The 22,737-nt window shown below is 41.1% G+C and overlaps 1 long non-coding RNA gene across 1 annotated transcript in view; it reads right to left on the reverse strand.

The window, feature by feature from the left end:
• Positions 1–2,654: 2,654 nt before the first annotated feature.
• The window catches only part of LOC142046322 (uncharacterized), a 128,075-nt gene continuing 107,992 nt past the window's right edge, over positions 2,655–22,737 (reverse strand). The window contains exon 2 of the long non-coding RNA XR_012655220.1: positions 2,655–2,998. This is a non-coding gene — a long non-coding RNA (uncharacterized LOC142046322). The remainder of the gene's footprint in view (positions 2,999–22,737) is intronic.

Below are 22,737 nucleotides of genomic sequence, written 5' to 3' on the forward strand. Positions count from 1 at the left end.
GGACCGGCTCTGTTCAATATCTTCATCAACGACTTAAATGTTGGCATAGAAAGTACGCTTATTAAGTTTGCAGACGATACCAAACTGGGAGGGATTGCAACTGCTTTGGAGGACAGGGTCAAAATTCAAAATGATCTGGACAAATTGGAGAAATGGTCTGAGGTAAACCGGATGAAGTTCAATAAAGACAAATGCAAAGTGCTCCACTTAGGAAGGAACAATCAGTTTCACACATACAGAATGGGAAGAGACTGTCTAGGAAGGAGTATGGCAGAAAGAGATCTAGGGGTCATAGTGGACCACAAGCTAAATATGAGTCAACAGTGTGATACTGTTGCAAAAAAAGCAAACGTGATTCTGGGATGCATTAACAGGTGTGTTGTAAACAAGACACGAGAAGTCATTCTTCCGCTCTACTCTGCGCTGGTTAGGCCTCAACTGGAGTATTGTGTCCAGTTCTGGGCACCGCATTTCAAGAAAGATGTGGAGAAATTGGAGAGGGTCCAGAGAAGAGCAACAAGAATGATTAAAGGTCTTGAGAACATGACCTATGAAGGAAGGCTGAAAGAATTGGGTTTATTTAGTTTGGAAAAGAGAAGACTGAGAGGGGACATGATAGCAGTTTTCAGGTATCTAAAAGGGTGTCATCAGGAGGAGGGAGAAAACTTGTTCACCTTAGCCTCTAATGATAGAACAAGAAGCAATGGGCTTAAACTGCAGCAAGGGAGATTTAGGTTGGACATTAGGAAAAAGTTCCTAACTGTCAGGGTGGTTAAACACTGGAATAAATTGCCTAGGGAGGTTGTGGAATCTCCATCTCTGGAGATATTTAAGAGTAGGTTAGATAAATGTCTATCAGGGATGGTCTAGACAGTATTTGATCCTGCCATGAGGGCAGGGGACTGGACTCGATGACCTCTCGAGGTCCCTTCCAGTCCTAGAGTCTATGAATCTATGTTCAAGTGGCCATTTTCCCCCAAATGGTCTTACCTTAAATCCTTTCTCTGATGTAGTTTTTCTGCAGTGCTTTTAGCATATACTGTATTGTGAGGGGCATGTCAGATATCTTGTCAACTAAATCTGTTTTAGATGGGATTGATACAGTGTGTAAGGCTGTTGGATGCTAATACAGTTAATAGGCATGTTAGAGGCACCCCACGATAATAACCACGTCTATAATAAATGCTTTTTGAGTGTAATTCTAAGAGAAAATGGGTCCATAGATTTATAACCTGATTGTTCAGGTGTGCTGACCACCCACAATTCCCACTGAAGTCAATGGGACCCAAATTTGTTATCCTAAATGACAAGGAACTTGCTGTCCAGGAACTGTGGGTAAATCTATTTCCGATATATGACTGTTTGATGAGTCAAGTGAAATGTTGTTTGTCAGAATACAGCAGGTGTTTGAAGAAGCAGAAAAATGTACAGTGGCAACCTGCCTAGCCCACTCTGTGATTCATCGAGAGAGTTGTAAGTTAGTGAATTTTGTGTTAAAAATCAAATAAAACAAGCAAAAAAACCCACCTCATGGCTTTTTATGAAACTGGTTTAAAATTAGGTTTACCTCCCTTGAGACATTATATTTTCAACTGAATCATGTATTTTTGTGATTTCAGCCACTGAGGCTGATTTTTTTTCGTTTTCAAAGGGACAATCATTCTTGCCTTTTTTTTTATTAAAATCTTGTTTTACATATATTATTTTGGGAAATTGTCATGGGTATTAGCTCTTGACTGGTCTGATGCCTCCTCCCTCAGTTGCTTATCCTGTGGTCCCTCTCTGTGGACTTGGGTTATTCCCTCTTTGTGATGTGGTCCTCCGGTCAGGTCACTATAGTCCTTGATTTCGGAGTATCAAATTCCACTGGACAGATTGTCCCAGCCAGGCAGTCTTCTGATCTACTTCCCAGTCTGTGCCATTTTCCCAGTGGCTGGTAGGGGAAGTCAGGCCTGCTCACTACTCTAGGTTTCAGCCCAGGGACCCTATGCCCAGCAAACATGGTCTGCTTGAGCTCCAACCTTGTTGCTGTTTCCCTGGTTTCTTTCCTACTTCTCTGGAAAGTAACTGCCTTTCCCCCCTATTTTATGGCCCATCCCCAGGTTACCACTGGAGCTTCCTCTGTTCCCTGTGGGTACTTCACCCCCTCTGAAGTTCTTGCCAGAATCTCTAGTCCAAGGCAGGATCCCAGGCCTCATTTCCTGCCCTCCCCCCCGCTTCCTCCCTGTACCTAGATGACTCCCCTCCTCTCTAGGGAGTGACCAGAGAGCTCCTCCCTGCCCTACTCTTACCATCACTTCCACTCTATACCTATTCCAGCCTTCCCACCCTTCTCCAGCCAGCTGGGCTTCATCAGCCATTAGGTCGCTTCCAGTCCCTGGCTTCCCTCCAGTTGCAGCCTATGAAGTTTTTTGGTCTAGTTTAACTCTCCAAGTTTTATGCGGGTGGACTCCCCATCATAGAGATAAAGATGAATGTAATTTCCCCTGGGCTCTTTGCTTTGATTCTGCGCCATATGTGCTGTTAGAAGTTGGGTTACACTCACCAGTTTCAATGAGGTTTAACAGCTGTCATCCTTTTGGGATAGATGTAAAAAATAAGAAAGGCTCAAAGCAAAACACAGGAACATGTCACCACTAGAGCTGGGAGAAATCTTTCTAGTGAATAATTTATTTGTAAGGCCCTTTGTTTTTTGTTTTTACTTAACTTAAAATTTCCCAGGAATTTTAGTGTTCCAGAATTTTTAAAAAATCACTAGCCACCAAAAATGCAGGGCAATGAGTGGAGAAGAGGGATGCTAGGTAATCCCAGGATGGGTGATGGGGAAGAGGGCAACTGAGAAATCCTTTCACTCCTTGTGGGCCTGTTGCTGCAGCGGTCCAATGGTCTCAGCACCCAGGCCCCTGTTCCCTGTCCATCTTGTGCTCTCACTGTGCAGAGGGAGTGCCCAGGGATACGCTGCAGTCTAGCAGGAACTCTGCAAGGGAGAAGCTGGGTCCTGCAAAAGCCAAAATTCAGGTGACAATCCATGGAAGTCAAATATGGTTTTTTCAAAGTCCAAGAATTTTTTGGATTTTTTTAGTAAATACTGAAGACAAAGGTCCGTGTTTATTAACTGAAAAATTCAGTTTCAAGCTGACAGAAACTATGTACGAATGTGTGTTGAGTTAGTCAAACAGTTTCAACTGAACTGAAGAAATCTAAAGGTTTTGGTGATGTTGAAACAAAATGTTTTGTTTCAACCTGAAAAATGTATTTAGATTTGGAGGCATTTTGAGAAAAGCAAGCAAAGCGTTCACAACATGGTGGGAGCAGAAGAGGTTTTGGTGATGCGTTCCATATAAGCTTTAGCTCAGCCTCAAAACACTCTCCTAGGATGTGGGAGACCTGGTTCTATTCTCCCTCTTGCCTGAAGAAGAGAAGGGATGTGAACTTGGATCTTCAACTTTGTGGGGAAAGTACCTTCCACTCAGATTTCCCTAATTCCCCAACTCCCCCGCCCCCAGTTTTGTGAACTAGTTACATGCCAAACCTAGTGGCTGAACTTTGTCCTCACTCACAACTATTTCACTTTTGTGGACAATATATATCTTCAAGTCAGTGGCACTGCTATGGGTACCCACATGGCCCCATAGTATGCTAACATTCTTATGACTGATTTAGAACGCTTCCTTTGCTCTCATTCCCTAATGCCCCTACTCTCCTTGCACTACATTGATGACATCTTCATCATCTGGACCCCTGGAAAAGAAGTCTTTGAGGAATTTCACAATGATTTCAACAATTTCCATCCCACCATCAACCTCAGCCTAGACCAATCCACGCAAACGGTCCATATCCTTGACACTACTGTGCTAATAAGTGATGGTCACATAAACACCACCCTATACCAGAAACCTACTGTCCACTATACTTACCTACATGCCTCCAGCTTCTATCCAGGACACACCACACGATCCATTGTCTACAGCGAAGCTCTAAGATACAACCGCATTTGCTCCAATCTCTCAGACAGAGACAAACACCTCTAAGATCTCTATCAAGCATTCTTAAAGCTACAATACCCACCTGCTGAAGTGAAAAAACAGATTGACAGGGCCAGAAGAGTACCCAGAAGCCACCTACTACAGGACAGGCCCAACAAAGAAAATAAAAGAACACTACTAGCCATCACCTACAGCCCCCAACTAAAACCTCTCCAGCACATCCTCAAAGATCTACAACCTATCCTGAAGGACGATCCCTCACTCTCACAGATCTTGGGAAACAGGCCTGTCCTTGCTTACAGACAGCTCCCTAACCTGAAGAAAATACTCACCAGCCACCACACACCACAGAACAAAAACACTAACCCAGGAACCTATCCTTGCAACAAAGCCCAATGCCAACTCTGTCCACATATCTATTCAAGTGACATCATCATAGGACCTAATCACATCAGCCACACCATCAGGAGCTCATTCACCTGCACATCTACCAATGTGATATATGCCAGCTGTGCCCCTCTGCCATGTATATTGGCCAGACCGAACAGTCTCTACGCAAAGGAATAAATGGACACAAACCTGACATCAGGAATCATAACATTCAAAAACTAGTAGGAGAACACTTCAACCTCTCTGGCCATTCAGTAACAGATTTAAAGATGGCAATTTTGCAACAGAAAAACTTCAAAAACAGACTCCAACTAGAAACTGCTTACCTTGAATTAATATGCAAACTAGATACAATCAATTTAGGCTTAAATAGAGACTGGGAATGGCTGAGCCATTACACACATTGAATCTATTTCCCCATGTTAAGTTTCCTCACATCTTCTTGTCAAACTGTCTTAAATGAGCTATCTTGATTATCACTACAGATGTTTTTTTTCCTCCTGCTGACAATAGCGCATCTTAATTAATTAGCCTCTTAGAGTTGGTTGGGCAACTCCTACCTTTTCATGTTCTCTGTATGCATATATATCTCCGCACTATAAGTTCCATTCTATGCATCCAATGAAGTGAGCCCACGAAAGCTTATGCTCAAATACATTTGTTAGTGTCTAAGGTGCCACAAGTACTCCTGTTCTTTTTGTGGATACAGACTAACACGACTGCTACTCTGAAACATGCCAATTTAGTGACTGGAAATTTGAATTGAAATCGAAACATTAATACACACTTTAAAAGCATATACAGTGTATGATAAAATATGTGGTATCTGAAAGTATAATAGATTTGAAAAGTATGAACATAGTCTAGCTTCCTTATACAGTTGTTGTTTTTTATGACGATGTCAGTGCATTCATTTCAGTGACGTTGGCCAACCTAATAATTTCAAATGATGATTTGTAAGCAAAGTCTAAATGAGCTCTCCCTGACAGCTAATGATGAGCTGGGGGCTTAGGGGGCGGGGGGGAGGAAAGGCTTCAGGACCAGATTGTATTTACATGCACATCTAATCTACCTGGGTATCCAGCAAACAGAGCTGTGTTGCCCAAGTGATAGATTTTGGCTGGGGTTGGGTTACAAATCACTTGAATGTGGGGTGGGGGGGGAATGAAATGTTGTTCTTATTGTATGAATAAAGGGCAGTAGAACTGTACTTAGCCTGTGCTGATTGAGGGCATCAAAAGAGAGGGTGGGGACCTGTCCCTCTCCACTGTTTAAAGACAAGACTGATTAAGCTCCATAGATAGTCTTTTGTTCTGTTAAGTGACCACTGCAGCTGAAATCACTGATAATCAAGTCTAAGTGCTTAGTCCTGCTGTGGGGACAGTGTTTTTGTGTAAAAGACAGCCCAGACTGCACTAGCAGTGAAATTCCCCCACTGAGAGCTCAGCTGAAATCACTGAGAGCTGGGTGGAACCTCAAGAGACCAACTCACAGAGGTCACAGTTGCAGGTGGCAGCAGAAGCTGACTGCACAGGGCCACTGGCAATAGAGTGGTGGAGTGAACGAACAGCCGTGGCCAGAGCGAAGAGTGAGCAGCTGGAGGAACGAGCAAGGTGCCTTCTTGCCCCCCACCCGGGAGGTGTACTCACGTGAAAGCACCTCTGATGGCTTAAATAAGGGGCATGTTAAATAAACGTTTGTTGGACTATATTTTAGTGACTTTGCTCCAGAATGCTAGATTTGTGACTGGGAATGGAAATTTATATAAATATGTTTCCTAGTAGGCCAAGATTTTTAAAATGCAGTATTTGCCAAGGTTGTTATCTCACATTGTTGCTATCTTGAGAGGTCATTATGTTGGGGAGTTTCTGTACTAAACATTTTTATTATTATAATTAATTTTTACATAAGAATGGTCATACTGGATTAGACCAATGGTCCATATAGCCTAGTATCCTGTCTTCCGACAGTGGTCAAGGCCAGGTCCGTCAGAGGGAATGAACAGAACAGGTAATCATCAAGTGATCTCTCTCCTGTTGCCCATTCCCAGCTTCCGGCAAACAGGTTAGGGACACTCAGAGCATGGTGTTGCATCCCTCCCCATCCTGGTTAATAGCCACTGATGGACCTATTCTCCAGGAATGTATCTAGTTCTCTTTTAAATCCTGTTATAGTTTTGGTCTTCACAGCATCCCTTGGCAAAGAGTTCCACGGGTTAAACTTTGTTGTGTGAAGAAGTACTTCCTTTTGTTTTTTTAAAACCTGCTGCCTATTAATTTCATTGGGCAACTGCTAGTTCTTGTGTTATGTGAAGGATTAAATAACATTTCTTTATTCACTTTCTTCACACCAGTCAAGATTTTATAGACCTCTATCATATCCCCCCTTAGTCGTCTCTTTTCTAAGCTGAACATTCCCAGTCATTTTAATTTCTCCTCCTGTTTCAAACCCCTAATCATTTTAGTTGCCCATCTCTGTACCTTTGCCATTTCCAATATATCTTTTTGGGGATGGGGTGACAGAATCTCTTCACAGTATTCAAGGTGTACACATACCATGGATTTATATAGAGGCAAATGATATTTTCTGTCTTCTTATCTATCCCTGTCTTTAAAAAGCAACGGTTTCAGAGTAGCAGCCGAGTTAGTCTGTATCCGCAAAAAGAACAGGAGTACTTGTGGCACCTTAGAGACTAATAAATTTATTTGAGCATAAGCTTTTGTGGGCTACATCTGATGAAGTGGGCTGGAGCCCACAAAAGCTTATGCTCAAATAATTTGTTAGTCTCTAAGGTGCCACAAGTACTCCTGTCCTTTTAAAAAAGCAAACAGAATGTTGGGAATCATTGACTGCTGCTGCACATTGAGTGGATGTTTTCAGAGAACTATTCACAATGACTCCAAGATCTTTCTTGAGTGTTAACAGCTAATTCAGACTCCTGCATTTTGTATGTATAGTTGAGATTGTTTTCCAATGCTCATTACTTTGCATTTATCAATGTTGAATTTCATCTGCCATTTTTGTTGCCCAGTCATCCAGTTTTGTGAGATCCCTTTGTAATGCTCCGCAGTCTGCCTGAGACTTAACTGTCTTGAATAGTTTTGTATCATCTGCAAATTTTGCCACCTCACTGTTTACCCATTTTTCCAGATCATTTATGAGTATGTTGAACAGTAATAGTCCCAGTACCGACCCCTCAGGGATACCACTATTTATCTCTCTCCATTCTGAAAACTGATAATTTATTCCTACCCTTTGTTTCCCATCTTTTAACTAGTTACTGATCCATGGAAGAACTTCCCTCTTATCCCATGATGACTTTTCAAAAGTCAATTTAAATTACATACATTTTTTTAAAAAAATTGTTTTTAGAAATCTAGACCTGTTATATGTTTTGGTGCAACTTGCATTATCCTTATGTTAAATTTGCATTATCCTAACTCTCATGGTACAATTCCCCACTCTGAACCTTAGCGTCCAAAAGATGGGGTACCAGCATGAATTCCTCTAAGCTAATTACCAGCTTAGAACCTGTAGCGCTGCCACCAACCAGGAGAATGTCCAGTTCTGGTACACTCTGGTCCACCAAAACCTTGCGCTGCTGGGAACCCCAAGACCCAGACCTCGTGACCTTAACACAAGGAAAGTAAACCCTTTCCCCCACCGTTACCTCTCCCAGGCTCCCCTCTGGGTTACCCTGGAAGATCACTGTATTCAAACTCCTTGATCACAAACAGTAGAGGAAAACTTCCCCTTCCTTTCTCTCTCCCCCTCCAGACTCTCCCGAGTGAGAGAGACATAATTCTAAACCAGAAAGAAATTAGCTCTCTCCCCTTCCTCCTTTCTCCTCCCATTCCTGTGTAATCCAACTCAGTCCCTGGGTCTCACACCGAATCCAAAAACAATCAGTTCTTAAACAAGAAAAACTTTAGACTTAAAGAGAGAAACCAGTAAAAATTATCCTTGTAAATTAAAAATGGAATAGGTACAGCGTCTTAGACACTGGAATACCCTCCAGCCCCTAAGGTATACAAGTACAAATTAAAATCTTTTCAGCAAAAACCAATTTGAACTCCCTTTCAGCATAACATTTGAACTGCCTCCAGCAATCACATTTGCAAACATAGAAAACAAACATAACCTACCTCGCGCTTATTAATTATCTAGTACCACTCATTTTGACACTTATAAGAGCCTGTAATCAGGAGTATTGGGAGAGAACCTGGTGCACGTCTGGGTCCCTCTAGCCCCCAGATGTAAGGAAAACAACAACAAAAAATGTCTAACCAGCCGACAGCACACACAGAAACTTCCCTCCCTCAAGATTTGAAAGTATCCTGTCCCCTGATTGGTTCTCTGGACAGGTGACAGCCAGGCCTACTGAACTTGTTAACCCTTTATAGTCAGAGATATAAAGTACTTCTGTGCTATTAACTTTTCTTATCTGTTTATGACACTAACAAAACATTTACTTTATTCATATCTCTTTTATGTAGCTCATCTGTCCTGACACCCCCACTGTAAATTCGAACACCCCCCCTAATTTCAATTCCTGGGAAAACCACTGCTTCCACTGATCTACAAGATATTCTGGTCTGAGGTTTTCTCTCTCTCTCCTCTTAGGGCTATTCCACTTTTTATAACTAGTGAAATGGTCACTGCAGCAGGAACTTGAGCTTGGGTTTCCCACATGAATGCCTAACCATCAGACTGTAGAGTCATTCTCACTTGCTTTTTCCAATGACTGTTCACTGTTATTTATAGTGGTGCTTCATAGTCATTCATGAAGACAATGAATAGTTAGTTGGGACATGGAAAAAAGAGGGAGAATGACTCTCTGACTGTGGCAGTTGTCTATCTGAAAGAGAGAGACAGAAAGCAGAGTTTGAATTTCCTACAGTCAGATGTTTGAGTTATCAAAGTTTTGAGAGAAAGGATGGTCCAGTAGTTAGGGCAGCAGTTGTGTATAGGGTGACCAGATGTCTCTATTTTATAGGGACAGTCCTGATATTTGGGGCTTTTTCTTCCATAGGCGCCTATTACCCGCCACCCCCGTCCCGATTTTTCACATTTGCTGTCTGGTTGTGTAGGACTTGAGAGGCCTGGATTTGAGTCCTTGCTCTGCCACAGACTTCTTGGGTGATCTTGGGTAAGTCACTTAAGGTATATCTGCATACCCCACACTGCAACAAAAGACGCCCAGCACAGCCGTTGCTGGCCTGGGTCATCTGACTGGAGCTCAGGCTGTGGGGGCTAAAAATTGCAATATAGATGCTTGGGCTGGAGCATGGGGGTCTGAAACTCCCACAACAGTGAAAGGTCTCAGAACCAGCTTACATCCGAACATCCACATTGCAATTTGTAGTCCTGCAAGTGTAGATATACCCTCAGCCTCTCTGTGCCGCTCTTCCCCATCTGTAAAATGAGACTAATAGCACCTCCCTATGTCAGAGGAGGTGGAGTGAGGATAAATACATGAAAGCCTGTGAGGCACTCAGATACTATGCTAACAGGGCCATACAAATAACTTAGACATCTAAGATGGATCAAAGTGCAAAATTTCTACTAGACTAAATGGTATGTCAGCTATCAAGCGCTAACTTTCCTTGGAAGGCCATCTTTAACTGCAGCATCTCTGTTTTTAGTGAGAACAATTGTTCTGTGTGGGAGAGGGAACAGTTAGTGCCAGTCAAATAGCCCCTTCCTTACATGGTGGGACGGTCAGCAATTTTCTCCCTCTTAACATCCCTCCTCTGGTCATCTGAATACTTTTTCTTTCAATTAGTCTTGATACGGAGTGCTTTTTAACTTTTTCTATTAGTGCCATACGTAGGGGGAAAAAACAAACAAAAACCAACCAGATCCAGACCACTCTAAAGACAGAGTTTACAGTTTGAAATGTTACATAATTTTTAAAATTATTAATTTTTGATGAATCATCTTATGTAATATGTTTTAATGATGTTTTGCCCTCTGCGTTTTAACTTCCTTTTTAAGTGATAATTTAAAGGGGAAAAAGTTACACTCCAGTATTTTCTGAGGTGTATCTTGTCACAACCCGAAACTCACACTCTGGCTGTCAGTCTGGCGATCTTCGGTCAGTACAGGGTCAGCGCAAGGTCAGTATAGTGCCGTGTGCTACTAGTGGGCCATGTGCCACTTGTGTGCCATGTGCTACAACTGTGCCGAGTGCTACTTGTGCCGTGTGCAAAAGTGGTGTGTCGTGTGCAGCCCCTAGTGTGCCGGGTGCAGCTCTTACTGACGTAAAGGGCACCAGCTCGGAACCCGATAGGTGCAGGAGCTGGGAACCAATCCAATGCCAACACGAGTAAGAGTCTTCAGATAAAACTGTGTCTTGCGCCAAAAACCGTTAGAAGTTCCCTTGTGTTAGCTGAAAGGCCTGATCACCCTTTCAGCCAGGGTCTTCTCTGTTTTTGCCGGCTCGTGTCATGTTAGGATTACTTTCCACCAATTTGCCATGAACTCGGTGTCCGTACTGCTGGTCAGCTGCATCTGGAGTGTGGAAAGAACTTTTTTAATTTTTGTATATAATCCATTTTGCCTAGTTACCTTCTTCTGTTTTTTCTTCCTTGCTTGGTATAAAATTTTGTATAAAGTTGTGTGTAAAGTTTTATATATAATTGTTAATAGTATTCTTGATTGATAAATTGCCTTGTTAAATTTGAATTGTAATTCGTTCCTGTTGTTAGTCCAGTCTGGCTATCTCCTTGTTGTTGTTTTTGTTGCCTGGTACCAAGTTGTGTATATTTTTATTTTGATAGCGTCTGTAGTTGTTGAATTGCCCTTTTCTAATCCAAGTTGCAGTTTATCTTTGTTGCTTGTTTGGTTAATAAACAACTGTTTGGTTTTGAACTTTATTCAGTTGCATTCGGTTGTTCCTCACCGATTAAACACTTAGTCGAACCTGATTCGTCTCGGTCATATCTCAGGCATCGTTCACACTGGTTTTCCACAAACATTTGCTAAAGTTAACGCTGCTGAGATATGGGCTTCCATTGTGGGTTTATTTTCATGCCAAAATGCCATCTGCTGGGAAACCCTGCTTCAGGAGCCTGGTTTAAGATCATTCTAACAAGTATCTGCTCTTTGCTATTTCTTTGTGACAAGAGATTTGCGTGACTGTACTTATTTTTACTAAGGTCCAGAAGTGATGCTCTCTTTGAAATGGGTTGCTGAGCATGTGTTCTTCAGCAAGCTATATAAATATTAACTGTCTCCTGGGACAATTAGTAGATTCACAAAACAACCTTTTAGACTAGTGACAACGGTGAGATGAAGATTTTATTTCAGTGGCTTGCGATGCAGATGCTTAGTTAAACATCTGATGGTTCCATTCCTAGATCACACTGAAGCTGAGCAAAAGAAAAATATTGGTCTTGTCTACTTTTGGAATTTATCTGGATTCCAGCAATTGATGACCACTCACAGGGATAGCTGCATCACTGGAAATGCTGAGTGTACACCAGGAAAATCAGGATTTACCCCTGAGGGCAGGGCTATCCCTACCCATACACAAACTACACAGCTGCGCAGGGCACCAGGAAATTTGGGGAACCAAATTGCCCCAAATTTCCTGGTGCCCTACACAGCTGCGTGCTGCACCCAACTCCAGTGGCCACCCTGATACCCTGGACAGCTGAGCCAGCCTCCGCCCCCACCCTGCCTCTTCCCATCTCTTCCTCCCCAAACCTTATCCCCTGAGCTATGCGTCCCAGGGGACTGCAGCAGGAGTCGGGGTCAGGCCCACCCTGCACTCACCAACCTGGCCCCAGCCTGCTTGGCTCTGCCTGCTCCCAGCCACACAGTTCCCCCCCTTCCCTCAAGCCTGGGATCCGGGGGAGCAGAGTGGGCTGGGGCCAAGTTGCTTCACTTCCTGCTGCCCCGTGAGTGTGGGCCCGACCCCTGCTGCCTTCCTGCATTGGCTGCTCCTGCCTCCCAAAGCCCTTGGGCTCAGCCCTCCCCGCTCCCCACCCCCCCGTGGAGGCCTGGAACAGCACCCACCCCCTGCAGAGGCCTGGGACACCTCCCCCCGCTCAGAGGCCCGGGCCCGGCCCTCCTGCAGGGGGGCTGTGTAGGGCACCACAATCTCTAGGGACGATCTTCCCTGAGGGAATATGGCTCAGTTTCATGCCAGTTTAAGAGAGACTGTTCCCAATTGCTTAATCATGGCTGTTCTTGTCTACGCTTGAAGTATGTACCAGTGCAGCTGCATTGGTGGCTAGTCTTTGCTGGAATTAGGGCAGATTCCCAAAGTAGACAACGCCATTGATTCAACAACTAAAAGTAATTTTTAATTTTTCTTTGAGAGAAGTTTTAGGGTGGCTGCTTAAGAGGCATGTACAGGTCCTGGATCATGATGCTGGTTAGCAACAGCATCGGTCTACTTCTGTCTATAGTGCGCTGTGGCCGTGTGATAAACTCATAGCTGCCTATGTTCAGCATTGCCCTGTACCATTAGGGATGTATGTGTCAATATGTACAAAGTTTCCCTTCTTAGCCTGCACTTGAAATGAGATGACATCAAAGAAAATTGCTCATATTATGCCTTTTCAGTCAGTTGTTTACATTTTAATATTAATGGTTGGTTTGGGTTCATTTGCATTCAGGCTATATCCCTCGGTGCTCCATGCTAATATAATTTGAATGCTGAAACATTTTCCTGTTACGTACATGTTGACGTGCCCAATAAGCTTCACGTATTACCCACATGTGGTTCCTATGTGTCATCTGCAAATCTTGTTTAGTGGTTAAATTATTTGCATCCTTTCCTACTGGTGTTCAAGTGTTCCTATTTTGGCACATTCATTTCAGCAGGTATGATCAGGTTTTAAGTATGACACCAGCATGGTATAAAGGGGGTGGAGGGTGGGGAGTCCTGTAGAACAGATATTGCTTGCAGGCTGCTCGCCCACATTTCCACCTGTTACCTTTAACTGAGGGAAGGTTCTGATGAGTTGTCACAGTCATATCACAGCACTCAAACCAATTGGCATGAAACTAGGTAATCAATTAGCGATATTTATGTGTGTGTGTAAAGTACTTCCTAGGGATGTAAATGATGGGGAGGAATAGCTGATCCAACTGGATGTTCCAAACTTGGGCAATGAAGGGTCTTGACACCATTGTAACATTCCTGTTCTGCCACAGAGATGTGCAACTTTCAGAAATGGCCAGTCCCAAAATGTTGTGTCCATAGAAGTTCTTGGATAAGCGAAGCACTTAACATTCCTGTGGATCATCGAACTTCCCCTATATTTGGTGATGTGCCTGCTTGTGGCCAGACTTTTGTTCTGCCATGGAATCCTCTTCTGTGTATCCTTTTTCTTTCTCATCATAGGAGAATCCTAGAGATTATGCCAGAACAGACATTCAGAACCTGGTATGAACACGATCACTGGCTGCAGAATCCTGATCCTGCAGGCTGACATGTCTGGAAAGGGTTCCTAACCTGGTCAGGGCTATTCACAGCCCTTTGTGGAAGGGATCATAATGAAGCCAGAAGTGTTGTAAGGTTTAGTAAAACTGCTCCAGTTAGGGAGGCAAAGTGTGTTGATGTGCTTTAGTAAGTTAAAGAAGGTCTTAGAATGGAGTGACAAGACCATAATCGGGGCAGGCTTGGGCTAATTGAGAGATGTTGGTTTATTAGATTGACAGCAACAGGAGAGCACTACTCTGGTTTCAGAACAAAGATGAACAGCAAGAAAACTGTCTAATTTGAGGCAGCATTTGCTTTCTGAAGTGGCAGATAACAGCTGAGCGGCAAGAGGACTATATTCATATAGACAGGCTCATTATAGAAAGGAAATAGAAGATTAAGCCACTGTTGATTCTCATTGCTTTGGCTGACTCAAAATCCAAGAGCTCCTCACAGTTTGTATTCTGTAATCTTGCCCTCCCCTCTCATCTTTCGCTTTTGAGAACATTTCTGAATGTGCTAGGCAAAGATTTTTATTTAGACTCCTTCTGAGACTGAAATGTATTGACAAGCTGAATGTGTCGAGGATGCTTACGTAGGTTATTGCCCAATAATAACAACTCAAAACCACTGTGAGGCTTTTCTGCCAGGCCTGCAACTCACGCAGGAGACTTGAATGATCCTGCCCTCTGCAGAATCACTAGTACACTGCTCTCCTGGGGGGTAAGATTGTGATTAGCTTTCTGCTCTAAACCCAAATTCTAACCCCCTCATCTCTCTTCAACAAAAGTAATTCAGTGTGCCTGAATGTTCTAATGTTTGCTCTTCTATTTAAGGGTTAGAGGGTTTGGGTTTTGAAAGACTGGTGGGAGCTGGAGAAAATCTTCATGAAATAAGATATTTTGCAAAGTTTCCTCACTTTTATTTTTTGTCGTATTATAGCTTAAAAAAAAACAACACAAAACCAAACAAAACCTTGGCATGGAAACTCCACATCTGATTTAATTCTGTTGTCCTCAGTGAGGACTGGTGCTTTTGAGTAATTTCTACTTTTCAACAAATTGGTGGGATAATTTTGAAGTCAGTTACTAATTCTACTTTTGAACTTATGAGACTTGCAAAATATATTGGTGGATTTCATGCAGATTGAAAGGTACAGGTAAAAATCCAAATTGTGTAGGCCTATCCCACTTTTAAATTGGATTTCAAGAAATGTTATTCTGTCTAATTCCATAGAGATTCCACTCACCACAACTGTATAGCCCCATATAAAGTGTCAAAACACAGAACCAATAAAATGTAAGATACAATCATTACATCATTAAAACAAACTCTAATTAGCTGGTTATACCCCAAAACAAAAATCTAACTAGAAGATCAAGCCATTGCTTCTACCATCTCAATTCTGAATTGAGAAAGATTAACTTTTCCTCAGCTCTCAGAAGGGGAAGAGACTAATTTCTGGTAAGTAGCACTGAAATCCTGTACCCCTTTACTGCAAATAGCACAGAAAAGCCCAACATTTTTGAAGGGGAAGTTATTTAAACACCTGAGGCTCCAATCCTACAAGCTACTTTGTGAGTTCAGGACTCCCCCATACAGAACAATTTGAAGGATTGGGACCTTAGATTATAAACTCTTCAGGACAGATGCACCACGTGCACTTTTGGGTGTGGGAAAGAATGATAGAACTAGTATGTTTTTCATACACCCAAAAGTATTCTAGGTGTCCCACAGGAGCAAGCAGATACAGTTTCTGCCCTGTAGAGTTTACCATCTAAGGTCCCAGTTCTGCAAACTGTTCTGTATGTGGGAACCCTGTGCTCTCAAAGCAGCTTGTGCGGAATACTTTAGTATATAAGACTGTCTTCACTGCAAAAAAGTCAGTGTGTTTTTATATTGAGATAATTAACTTGGGATAGCTATCGGAATAGGAAACGTAGCTAGCTGAGGTCAACCCTTTACCCAACCTGGTGTTGACCTTGATTAGCTACACTGAGGTAAAAACTACCTGTGCCTTGTCTCCACTAGGATTTTACATACAGATAGCTGTCTCAAGTTAGCTATCTTGATGGAAAATCACGTTTTTTTTTTTTGCAGTGAAGACATAGCCTTAGATACAAAGATATTATGCGTATTAGAAATACTTGAGACATTTTTTCTGTTCCACTTTTTTTAGTGGAGGTTCATCACAAGATACGTTAATTTGGGGATACTATTTTAATTATAGTTATAGACACACAAGATCACATGATGTCTTAGTGTATGCCACTCAAAATCTAATTTCCCTTATTTATTTTTTTGCCACTCGATCACACTGTATGCTTTGCTTCATATCCAGAGTCCTTTATCCTTGCTCGGTCATTTTTTTTTAATCTCCTCCTCAATGAGTGACTACAAGTGTTTCAGATGATCTTTCTTCAGATGCATCACCTTCCATCTTTTCAGAATGAAACTTTTTGGTATGAAATTATATCTGTTGCGTACTTTGGTTACCCTTTAAGTTCTCTGGTCTCCTTTTTGTTCTTAACAGCTACCAATTCCCTGCAAAAAAAAATATGTTTTTTTGTAGTTTATTGTGGAGACTTTTCTTCTGGATCAGTAATAAGGTTCAGAAGATTTCCATGAACTGTAGCAAAACTTCTTAGATTAGATGGTGTCTTGACTGCATGCTGTCCTCTCGTGGGCTGCAGAACTGGCATGAGGAGGCTTTTCTTAATTCCAAGATTGAGGCCCGCAGAACCTACAAGTCTAGTCACAAGTATAGTAGGATCTCACTGCTTGTAATACTGGTTAGAAGTGACTATTTATCTTGGGTATTTTTACTACCATATTTATCTTTGTCTTCTTATAATTTATAATTAATAATTTGACTGTGAAGCTTCCAGGCATGACTAATACCTGTTGGCTTGCAGTGATGTCTGGAGATTGAAAATGTAGGACAATGAGTCACCACAGAAATCCTTCCATGCTTCTAATTTGCAACTTATGTTTGCTGTCAGCTGGTGAAACAAACTGCGTGCTACAAGATAGCTGCCATTACTGTTTTGCTACAGTTGTCAGTGATACGATCTTTTACAGGTTCCTTGATCCACAGTTGCCAAGTAGCATGATGTTAGAATTCGCTTTCTTGGCATCTTATTATCAGCAAGAAGCTGGTACATCAGCTGTATTGTATCATACGTTTAACTTTTTGTACTTGAAAGAAAAGTCATCAGTTAAATTACTTGCCTGGAAGTAACAAATAAAGTACTGCAGATTGCATTCCTTTCACCTCAAATTGCGCTTGTAGCCTGCCACAAATGGGAGAAAAAAAGGTTGTTTGATTTCTGTAGCATTAACAAAAAGATTGAGAAACATGTTGGATGGATGCCAAGTGTATCTGTCAGGTGCATCAAAGAAATGAAGAGACGATAATGTACTTTCATTTTCACGAAGGAAAGGAATCTGTTCCTCTCTATTACTTTTATCAAAGTCATCAACCTTTCAGAGACGCTTGTGCTTACAAACTGGTTTGAGACGTCATTGAGGGTTTATTACCATTATGCAAGTCAATACAATTTTTTGTTTTCTTCCTTGAAAACTATATCAGCTGTCTTTGCATAACATCTTGCATGTCTGAATTTCCCCATTTTAAATGTATTATGAGATAATAACTGATAATGGATGCTTAATAATATCCCATAGTAATACCACAGCATTAATTACAAGATGACTATAAGTTTTGCCATGATGAATATTAGACAATGATGACTTATCCTTACAAGAATACATTATTTTATTATTCAGCATGCACTTATGAGATTTTTGGACTCAAAGGAGATATCTTGATAGAAACCATAAACTATTCTGATTTTTGCTTCATATTCTACTCCAATATGTATGCTGCTTAATAAAGGATTTTGAGAGACTGGACAGAAGACAGAGAGAGAGAAATATTGGTGTGTTCATTTTATAATTTGGGAGATGCTCAGATACTACAGTGATGGATGCTATAAACTTACAAAGTTAGATGACTTGAGTTGCTGGTATTCCCAGCTCAAGCCTGAACTTTCTCCACACTGTATCAAATGTTCCTCCTTTTGGACTGCTCAGTGCCAGGCCCTAGATTCATTTGACTAGAGGATCATGCCTATTTATTTGATATCCAAGGTGAGTCAACAAGCTTACACTTGCCTCAGCGAGTCACCAGAGTTCAATAGCACCAACCTGTAGGGTTCTACCTAAAGCTGGTCAAAAATTTTCCATTGGAACTATTTTTGAGCTGAAAAACAAAATATTGAAACATTTCAATTGAAGTTTACTGCTGCAGTGCCTCAAGGAAGTTTAGTTCACATGCCTTGTGTTCCCATTCTCCTCTCTGGCACACTCATGAGTTGGACTTTGTCTCCCATTCACCACGGTCATTGGACTGTCATGATGCACCTTTCACTCTTATTAGGAGGGGAGACTGTGTTGCATCATCGGAGCTGTAGCTGACCAGGGACCCCAGCCTGAAAAGGAAAATGGGAACATGGGGCACCCAAACTACAACTCCAGTGCCCCATGGCAACATTTATGGATTGAAATATTTCAGTGTTTGATTTTTTTGCTGAAAAGTCAATTTTCCACAGGAAAATAAACCATTTTTCAACCAGTGTTCATTCTAACACTTGGTGACAGGCAGGCTCAACTAAAGAACCCAACCATTCTGCTACAGATTGATTGTGTAAAGCACTTGCAAAAATACCTTCCAAAAGAAAGGTATTATTTTGTCTTAAAATGTTTAACCTGCTGTCTGTGGTGTGACTGTAAAAGCAAGGGATCTCTACCCTGTTTTCTCTGCTTGATGGTTATGAGGATGAACACAGAACATGAAAAATTAGGAAGGGCAAAGTGTAAGCATACATATGAAAAAAGCCATATGGGCACCTGATAATCGCCTTATAAATTACAGGCTTTCACGGCTTTGTATTTTACAGTGTGATCCTTCAGTGACAATACAAAGTGCATTAACTAAGGGGTATATTTTTCTTCGGACAAAAACAAGCAACTCCCAGTAGCGTTAATAAGGGTTATGCAGTCACATTGTGAAGCTCCTTCAAGTTTAAAAGGAATTTTATTCTTCACACCACAGCAAAATGTTTTCATGGACACAGCCTTGCTGTTTTGTTAGAAGAGCAGTGTGAGACATTTATTGAATATGAAAGACAGTAAGTGATGTAAAATGCATAGGGAAATATAGGGCAAGTGACAGGAGATGTTCATTTAAACTAGACTGGGCAGGTACTGGCTTGTATTTTAGTTCTCTGCCAATGGATATAAAATTTGACAAAATGAACCAGAAGCAGCCTGCACACTATTCATACAGGTCACACCTGACCCTTCAAATATATATGCATGTGCTTAACTGTACATTTTCATTGTGGATGGCATTCCCTTGTATTAACTGTCATTCTCTACTAAAATATCAATTGTCTTCATCTGTATGGATTCAAACTTCCATTTTCAAGTTTGGATGGACTCCAGAGAATTTCTGTTCTTAGAATCCAGATGGCTGGAGGAAAACCCTTCAAAAGAACTAATCTTTTAGGGTGGTCAGCATTTTAAATATTTCTAATAGTATTCATAGGAAATCCTCTTTGAACTATATAGGTCTACCAGATTTTGCCCTCTAAATATTCTTGCATGAAAATCTGCTTTACCTTACCTATCCATTGTGTGTATGAGACTATGCATAAATTTGATCCAGGGCAATATTTTACAGTGTGTGATTTGTATTCAAGCAAATATAACTTAACTTGGTGAAAATATCTCCCTTACTGCATAAAATCCTAATTTAAGTCCAGTACAAAAAAAGCTCATCCTTTTTATAATATAAACACTTTTTTTGTGGTAAAATGTCAGAAACAGTCTGTTTGGTTTTAGGGGAAAATCGAAAGCAAGAATGATAAATGTTTTGCTCTTCTGTGAGCCCTTGAAAACGTGAAAATTCCCAGTAGAAAGATTTCTTTTACATAGCTTCAGGGGTGAGGTTCCTGCTTGCTTCTTTGGAAGATTTTCATATAAATAGAGGGATTTTGTTTGGAATGTTTTTTAGCTGGTGAGACCATAGAAGAATATCCTCCACAGTGGGGATTTTTAATCTTGGCAGTGTGGGGAAAGGGAATTTTGAAGATGATCCTCTAATGGTTGGATGTTTCAAATTTAAATTCCATAGACTGAAGTCTTTTTGAGCTGGCAAGAAAGGGTTTTGTTTAAAACACTCCTTGTGAAGATTATAACATTTGTTGCTTGTTTTTCTGTATAAAGTGTGTCTGTCTGTCTGTCTGATTTTTGAAATAGTTGCCTGCAAAGAAATTTTGCTCCATTTTACAGAGAGACTTCAGGAATCCCTTTCTTTAACCACAGTCATGCAACTTGGGAATTTGTAGGGCAAGAAAGAGGTTGAGTTAGATTACCAAAGGTCAGCTCAGAACTGAGAAGCATTGAATTCATTTAAAATACTAAACATTTAAGACACACACACACAGACATATCACATGAAAACTGTTGGAAAATAAATTGCTGTGGAAATGCTAAAGGAATAACATTTGAACTCTTTCATTTAACTCAAGCCTTTATTTCCCATTACCTAGGTAGCTGTGAAGAGAAATAAATGAACACCCAGACTCAGTCCTCAGCTCAGTCTGAGGAGCTCTTAACACAGTTGAGGAGGCAGGTTGTGTAAAGGTGGCTTTTAGCCATCGTATCACCCTCCACAATTCCTAAGCAGCCTTGGCACAAAATGATCTCTACCATAAATCAGAGCATCTTGAAGACTGTTCTAATCTGCTTGGCTACCAATGACCCAGAGGGGTTGTTTTGACAGCTGGAGAGTGCTGGGCACAGGGATGACATGGCCATGTCTCCTTTTCCTTGGCAACACTCCCAGTGCTCGTGGCAACTAGTTTTATAATGACAATAAAATAAATGTTTATTTCAGACAGATCCCAAATCTCTTTACAAACTATGGTCTTGATCCTGCACTAACATCCACACAGATGGACACCGATTGATGTCAGTGGTGATTGTCCAGACAAGCAGAAGACTTTGTCCATGTACAGCCAAACTCAGGCTTGATGTGTTCAAAGCAGGTACAGTTGGGTGCCATTCTACAGTTGAATTTGCATGGAAGGACACTTCTGCTCATAGGGCGCTCCCCTGACTTCAATGAGGATCTGCTCATGAAGATTCGATTTCAGATTCAGGGCCTATTACGCCAATGTAAACAAAGATAACAAAGTGTAGGGCAGGAAAATGCCTGTGTAGTTATCTAAAAGCTAAGAACATAACTGCAGAAAAGGCCAGGTATTTCAGACATTAATATTTCTACTGCAATATTAATTGTGCCGCATAACACTTAACACATAACATTTTAGATTGTTTATGCTTTGAAATATATGCTGTAATATATGAGTGTGGCTGGGTCTAAAAGTGCTGTGAGAAACTTAGTGTCTGAATCTCCTCATTATTAGCCAGTTAAATGCTCAAACTTAGCATTGTATAAATATATTGCCTTTTCATTCCATGGCCTTACAAGAAATGAATAAATGTCCCATATAATCCCCTCCCTGATGCCAATCCCCTGGCCCCCTGTGACTATGCCATTGCCTTCTACCAGCTTTCACACTGATGCTCCTGCTTCACTGACTTGCCCATGATCATTCTAATTCCCTGCTTCCAGACTCACTCCATTCCTCTCTCCCAGTAACAAGTCCTGACCCATTCCCCTTCCCAGTTACAGAACTCTAATGGAATGACACTGGGTTTAACAAATTCCATGGAATAAATAATGACCACAAGTGTGTCAGGACCTCAGTTTTCCATCTCATCCCCAAGACAGCACCTTCAGCAGTCCAGTCTTTGCTGACATTATGCCAACAAGTTGTGCAAGGAGTACTCTTTTGAATCACTAGCAATGCTCAAGAAAAATTCTGTCTAATAATCACACTGCATCTTTGTGTTACCATACCTAATGCAAAACACTAAGGGAAAGCTTTTTCAATGTTCGCTATGTGCAATTGTGCACACACTTCTATGTGCATATGTTTTACAAGGCAAATACACAGTGTGTGAATATAAATACCTTATTTGGGTGTGCAATTTGAAATATATGTATGCAATTGTGTATGCAGCTGAAAACCTGGCTCTAAAAAACATATGGTAAACAGATAAGGTAGGTGTTAATTTCTTCATATGTAAAGCCCTTTTCAAAGAGAAGGGGACAAAATAGTTTTTACAGAAATTTGATCAGTTAATTTCATCTCTTGAAAAATGCTTCATTAAAACTGAATAAAAGTGAATGAGTACTATATTTCTATGTTTCGTGTATTAAATAACAGTAAGATAATTTTGTGTGTTTTGTTTAGGCTTTTTTTCAGGGATTCATCATCACTTTCCAGCTGTAATGACAAACTTAGTTTTTACAGGAGACTACAATCTGCGTGTACAAAATGAAGAATTTTTTAAACAGTATGTCAATAAATTCCTCCATACTCTCTGGTAACAAAGAGAGAATGATTGCTACCCGGAATACTTGTTCATCTTGGTGGTAAGATAGTCCAGAATCTGGTTTATTCATGTTCCTGAGCGACAGAGATAAGAAAATGAATTTACTAGAGTTCAGTCATGGAATCAAGATAAAATATACCGTAGCCTATGAACCATAGCTTTAATATCAGTTTTACTTCATCAGAATAGTAAGTGGTTAAGGAAACAGAAAGTTCACTGATCTTAGACCTTTAACATTAAATAAGGCTGAAAGCTCAATTTTCTAACTAGAGAGAGAGTTATTTTTCCTAATTCTGAATTCTTTTCTCTGAAAGGCAAACAAAAGCATGCAAAAAATACAGTCAGATCTCAAGGGAAGAATATATGCAGTACAAATATTATTTCATGTAGGAA

This window comes from Chelonoidis abingdonii, chromosome 2, assembly GCF_003597395.2.
Source record: "Chelonoidis abingdonii isolate Lonesome George chromosome 2, CheloAbing_2.0, whole genome shotgun sequence".
Lineage (NCBI taxonomy): Eukaryota > Metazoa > Chordata > Testudines > Testudinidae > Chelonoidis > Chelonoidis abingdonii.